General features: G+C 42.2%; 1 long non-coding RNA gene across 1 annotated transcript in view; it reads left to right on the top strand.

The window, feature by feature from the left end:
- The first annotated feature begins 2,955 nt into the window (after positions 1-2,955).
- LOC309366133 overlaps positions 2,956-6,716 on the top strand; it is a 128,672-nt gene continuing 124,911 nt past the window's right edge. Inside the window, exon 1 of the long non-coding RNA XR_014166537.1 lies at positions 2,956-3,326. This is a non-coding gene — a long non-coding RNA (uncharacterized lncRNA). The remainder of the gene's footprint in view (positions 3,327-6,716) is intronic.

Genomic DNA, 6,716 nt, shown 5'->3' with positions numbered 1-6,716 from the left:
CCCTAAGTTTCTTAACTACGTGGATGCAGAATTGAGGCCCCATTCCACAAGCAGAAATGGATTAGTTATCCACCAGAGGGTTTGAGCAAGCAAATACTGTTTGTTTGGTTCCACTGGAGAAAATAAAACGACCTCCACTCCAAAATAAACAATGTATAAATCTGTTTCAGGGCAACTATTCCATGGAAATCTGCCTGAATACCTAACATTACTGACCGGTCCCAGAATTCTTAATGTTTTCATCTAGGACTTCGTGTTTTTTCACCTTTGCAAGTAAGTTTTTTGCTTGAATATTTGCATTAAAAAGTTAGACTCTCTTCTCTCTCACTCTCTTTTCTTAAATAGTGCTTCTGCCAGATTGACCCAGTGTGACAAAGAGTATGTGGGAGTGTACGTGCTCACCCTTCTCTCTGCATCTTGCATACAAATATGGTATTAATGGCTGCAAAAACCGTCATTCTCTTCTGTGTGGAAACTAAAGCAGCACGATAATTTTTCTAATTGCAAATTTTGCTGACAGAATTACTCAAACTGAATGGCACAACGGGGGTGAAATATCTATGAATCATCCCTTGAAATTGCATTTTCAGGAGAGCTGAATTAACCAAAGCGAGATTGTTAAAAATGAAAATAAGGGTTTGCTGAAAATCTGGCCGTGGGTGTGGAATAAGAGAGGCTGTTAAAACACGGAGCCTGATCCTACCAACGTTTATTCATCAGTATGTCCCACTGTGTTCAACGGGGCTTACTACAAAGTAAGCAAAGCCAGGATTGCATCCTGAGACCTCTTTTTAAAATATATAAATGTAATGATTTTCAGTGCTCTTAAGCAGGATGCAAGCATTCCAAAACACAATCTGCCTAAGCAATTAAGGTTGATTCACATTTCACAGTTAAAGTCTCATTATTATTATTATTATTATTATTATTATTATTATTATTATTATTATTATTTTATTTATAGTTTTCCATTTTACAACAAATACTACATTTCCCACATCAGATTCCAATATTCATGAATTAAGATAAAGTCTCATCCACCTGACAAGGTGAAGTCTACCTGGAAAGTCACAATGATCACTGGAAAACAGTCAAAAATCTATAGTATAGTGTATTTTAAAATGAGGTTTTGTGGTTTTTAGGGGTTTTTGAATGTTTTATGCAGTTTTGTGGTAGTTTTATGCAGTTTTGTGGTAGTTTTATGTAGTTTTTATGTAGTTTTATGTAGTTTTTATGCAGTTTTATGTAGAATCATAGAATCATAGAGTTGGAAGAGACCACAAGGGCCATCGAGTCCAACCCCCTGCCAAGCAGGAAACACCATCAGAGCACTCCTGACATATGGTTGTCAAGCCTCTGCTTAAAGACCTCCAAAGAAGGAGACTTTTTTTCAATTTCATTGTTCTACATGGGACAATGACAATAAAGATATCGTATATTGTATAAAAATTCAAGAGAGGCCGGCTTTGAGAAAGTAGGAAGGAAGTACTGATAAACAATGCAATGTAATGGCAAATCTTGTCTCAGATGCAAATTTCTAGCTGGTCTCATGCAGTATGGAGAACGACAATATTGGTATATCTGTGTTGGAGTCTACACAGGTCAGCATGGAAGAGGCAGAGCACTATTGTTAGTTAAGTTAATTCTTTATTCCAGGAAATGAACATACAATGCAGAAACACTTCCCAGTAGGTCTTGCCCCTATGGAGCAGTTGCCAGGGCTGAAAGTCGCTGCCTTCAACCCTTTCTAAGGCTCCTCCTCTCTTGAATGCTTCCCAAGCAGGTGTATCTACGCACCTCTGGTCTCTGTTCTGCCAAGCATATAGAAAAAGAGCTGTATAAGATCTTACGTAAGAAGAAATAGCAGTAATTTAGACAGGTTCAAAGCTCCAATGAACATTTTCAGCCATTTAATCAGAACAGCAAAGAACTTCATGCCATAGCGCAGGGATTGGCCTCGTGAAGCCAAATGTGCCACAACAGCTCCAATACCACAAATGCATCATTTGTGTTGGCCCGGTGTTATGTACTGAGTTGAATAGGATCCAAAGCAGTCTGACTGGTCCTAGAACAATAGGATCCAAAATGCAGCAGTCTGATTGGTCCAAGAACAAGAGGACTCAGAATGCAGCAGTCTGATTGGTCCTAGAACAATGCAGCAGTCTGATTGGTCCGCAGAAGCCACCCAATCCAGCTCCAGCTGGAAGTGAATCCGCAACCTGATTGGCCTACAGGAGAATCCCGGAATTAGCCAATCACGTGCGGCCCATTGTGTAAATAATGTATATAAAGCAGATATTTTGGGGAAACTTTCATTCCTCACTACTATGAGCTGAATAAAGAGTATGAAATCCACACTCAACTCTGAGTATATTTCACCCAGATATATCTCCGAGTCATTCTGAGACTTCAGAGGCACTCTTCAGTTGCAAAGTATCCTAAGTTTTGAAAGAGAGTTGGTTTTGTGCCTGGGAAACCCAGGTTTCATGTTGCCGCTGAGCGGGTAGCCTTGGGCAAGTTGCGTTCAGCTTAACCTAAAATGAGGCTGAAATGAGATTAGGAAATATTATAACCTGCCGTGTTCCTTGAGGGCAGGACAGGAAAGAAAATCTAATTATAATGAGCATGAGCACATCTCGGTTATTCAGCTTCAGGTCTGAATGTACTTGTTGCAATCACGTCGGCCTCGTTAACTTTCTGTGTGTAACCACTGAGGGTTGTATGCAAGTACACGCTGTTGTCGTGTTAGTTATTATACTTTGCTGCTCACTGCTTCCCTCTCCCATCGTTTACAAGCATCTTTGGTGATGTATGAAAATAGACAATCCATAGGCTGAAGAAGTGGGGTGATTTTCAGAGGCACTCAGTGCTCACACCCCTCATTTAGGATTTTATTTAAAGAGGGAAAGTCTTTTCTTTACAGTTTAGCAGGGACCAGTTCAGCAACATTTTGTTGGCCTGAACGCCAAAGGCGCACAGATAATATACACCTTCTCTCCTTACTGCAGCTGAGTGTGGGAAGAACCCGAAAGTATTAATCACTTGGAATCCCTCTGGTTATTGTTAATACTTCTGCCAATCTATTGCATTGGCAAATTCCTTTACATATCACGGTGTTTAATAACACCTTTTCTATAAGAATGGGGTGGGACAGGTGAGAGAAAGAAGCCAGATAGCTGAAGAGACACACAATTTAATATGACAATAACAGGGTGAAGAGAGATTAAACATTTTAGGCAAAATCATAACAGGTTTTTCACCAGCGGTGTGACAACATGCTCTCCCCTCATAGGATGCTTTTAATGAGCCAGACTATTGGTCTGTCAGTTTTCCAAGGATTCAGACAAGCGTCTCTCTGAGCCAGCCTTGTGGGTAGATGCTGGGGAATTGAGCCTGGTGGGGGACTGAGGGCTTGAGAAATGTCCCTATTTTCATCTGAGGAATGTTGGATGGTATGTTATCTTAATCCGAAGAATTGATGCTTTTGAATTATGGTGCTGGAGGAGACTCTTGAGAGTCCCATGGACTGCAAGAAGATCAAACCTCTCCATACTGAAGGAAATCAGCCCTGAGTGCTCACTGGAAGGACAGATTGTGAAGCTGAGGCTCCAGTACTTTGGCCACCTCATGAGAAGAGAAGACTCCCTGGAGAAGACCCTGATGTTGGGAAAGATGGAGGGCACAAGGAGAAGGGGGCGACAGAGGACGAGATGGTTGGATAGTGTTTTTGAGGTTACCAGCATGAGTTTGACCAAACTGCGGGAGGCAGTGGAGGACAGAGGTGCCTGGCGTTCTCTGATCCATGGGGTCACGAAGAGTCGGACACGACTAAACAACTAAACAACAACAACAACAACAACAACAACAACAATGTTATCTTATGGAGTGCATGCTATTATGCTGCCTTTCTAAAATGAAATAAAAAGCCTGATAAGTAAAATACAATGTTTTTAGTAAGCAACAGAGAAATTACTGTAATACCTACTGTTTATCATGAAGCACCCCCCTTTTTTAAATGCTGCTTCCGAGTAGCTTTGCACCCACCTTGAGTGTTTTTGCCTAGCTGGAATACATTTCTGAACTCTAATGCAGCACATTGCTTGTCTGGATAGAGAGGTGTGTCTGGATGTCGAAACTAAAGGTAAAGGTAAAGGTACCCCTGCCCGTACGGGCCAGTCTTGACAGACTCTGGGGTTGTGCGCCCATCTCACTTAAGAGGCAAGGGGCCAGCGCTGTCCGGAGACACTTCCGGGTCATGTGGCCAGCGTGACAAAGCTGCATCTGGCGAGCCAGAGCTGCACACGGAAACGCCGTTTACCTTCCCGCTGGTAAGCGGTCCCTATTTATCTACTTGCACCCGGAGGTGCTTTCGAACTGCTAGGTTGGCAGGCGCTGGGACCGAGCAGCGGGAGCGCACCCCGCAGCAGGGATTCGAACCGCCGACCTTTTGATCGGCAAGTCCTAGGCGCTGAGGCTTTAACCAGAAACTAGCCTGCTGCAAATTGCACCTGTAGCTCCAGACACTTTTGCTTCTGGACCCACCCACCCCGTCATATGGCCCTTTAAAGATTGCCCAGATGGGAATGTGGCCCTCAGTTTGGAAGAAACAAACTCTCTACCCCTGCTCTAAAACACTGGTCTTCAGCTTTCCCTTCCTTTCTCTTGGCAAAACAAAATTTTAAAAATCCTTCCAGTAGCACCTTAAAAGGTAAAGGTACCCCTGCCCGTACGGGCCAGTCATGTCCGACTCTAGGGTTGCGTGCTCATCTCACTCAAGAGGCCGTGAGCCGGCGCCGTCCTAAGACATTTCCGGGTCATGTGGAGTAGCACCTTAGAGACCAACTAAGTTTGATATTGGTATGAGCTTTCGTGTGCATGCACACTTCTTCAGATAGCACACGAAAGCTCATACCCAGAACAAACTTGGTTGGTCTCTAAGGTGCTACTGGAAGGAATTTTTTTATTTTGTTTCGACTATGGCAGACCAACACAGCTACCTACCTTTCTCTTGGAAGATCAAGATGAGTAGATGACAGCAAAGGCTGCAAGATTTTTAGCTGGGGCAATCAGAATACGGTCCACTATTTGACTCCTGATTCAGGACCGTAAACTGTGTTTTATATAATCAACTTTTTATTTCTGTTCTTTGTATATCACATTGTTCTTTTGTTGCTATGGCCAATAGCTGATGCAAATAAAGTTTCTTTCATTCATTCACTGGCCTTCAGCCGATGGTTCAGATCCTACAACTGTGTGACCCACCAACATGACTCTTGTCAGATATACTGATTTTCTTTTTTAAAGCAATACCTCCCATTATGCATTCTCAAGCTGAAGGTGGGCCCCTGGTCTAAAAATGTTGAAAATCAGTGCTCTAAGGTTCATAAAAAAATAAGCTGCACTAAGTACTATAACAATCACCTTGTTTTTACAAGGTGGGAACTGTCTGTTGCTTTACAGTCTGTCAACAAAAGTGGTTATTCGGTGGTGGGGAAACAGAACTTATCCCACCCTAAAAAAAAGAATCACCAGTATATTACATTATTAGTGCAAAGTGAAAAATCAGCAGTACTGTACTGTTCTGGGGGACGATGCAGCTTAAAATGGATGACAGCAACAGGTGCAGCTCAGCAGTGTTCCGTTGCAAGTTTAGACAAGGACATACTACAGAAATTTAGGTCAAAAGCTGCTGTCAATATAAGGCTAAGGCTGCAATCTTAAGTATACCGGTTTGGAAGAATAAAGCAGGGCATATTTAGAATCAGATGACTGCAGGTTTTTTTCTTTTCAGAGGGTGCAACGGAAAGATTTTCAGAGGTTGCTAAGGAGTGGGTTTGTACTGAAGGTTGGTTTAGGATTGAAGTCAATGTGTTTGAAAAGGTAGGCAAATGAGGGAAATTCAGGACAGGCAAAAGAAAATAACGTCACACAGCACATAGTTAAACTCTGGAATTTGCCCCCACAAGAGGCAAGGATGGCCAGCTTGTATGGCCTTAAAAGAGAATAAAACAAATTGCACTGCCGCAGCACGATTTCTGTTCTCAGCCTGAAGCAAAGTTCTTAACCTGAAGCACTATTTCTGGGTTAGCCGAGTCTGTAACCTGAAGCGTATGTAACCTGAGGTACCACTGTATTTATTTTTTTAAAATTTGCATTCTTATATTTCCCATTAATTTTCAATACCTTTAATAATAATTCCTAGCATGGATTTTGCCACATCAGCTATTGAAGCAGAGTGCTCGGAGTTACTCACTGTTCTCAAGACCTCTTCCTTGCCATTTCATAGCCATTTCAGACCCCATCAGTTTTTATGTGATTCCCACTATGCATCACTTTACAGTTACCGACACTGGAATCTCATTTGTCATTTTGTTGCCCAATAATTGAGGCTAGAGTGAGCCTTCTGGAGCTTTTCATCATTAAAATGACAGCCAGGGCTCGAGATCCGAAAGTGTGAGCCTCATCGGCTAGATAAACCTAACTTCCACATGTTTCTATGGCCACCCCATTTCCATATTCTCTTTGACCCTGGGTATCATGCAGCTGTATGCCAGATATGTATACTTTCCTATTGCACAGAACTACTATTTTATGCTTTGAATTCACAAGCATGATTGCTATTTTCAGACGGTATAAACAGAAAGCAAGTATTTTCAGAAATGCCTCAAGCTCTGCTGTTAACAATAATGCAGAGCTCTGAATAGTTTAAGAGCGGT

The sequence above is a fragment of the Podarcis melisellensis genome (genome assembly GCF_964234715.1).
Source record: "Podarcis melisellensis genome assembly, chromosome: 3".
Classification (NCBI taxonomy): domain Eukaryota; kingdom Metazoa; phylum Chordata; class Lepidosauria; order Squamata; family Lacertidae; genus Podarcis; species Podarcis melisellensis.
Note: the sequence above shows the minus strand (reverse complement) of the source record. Positions and strands in the feature narration are given on the sequence as shown.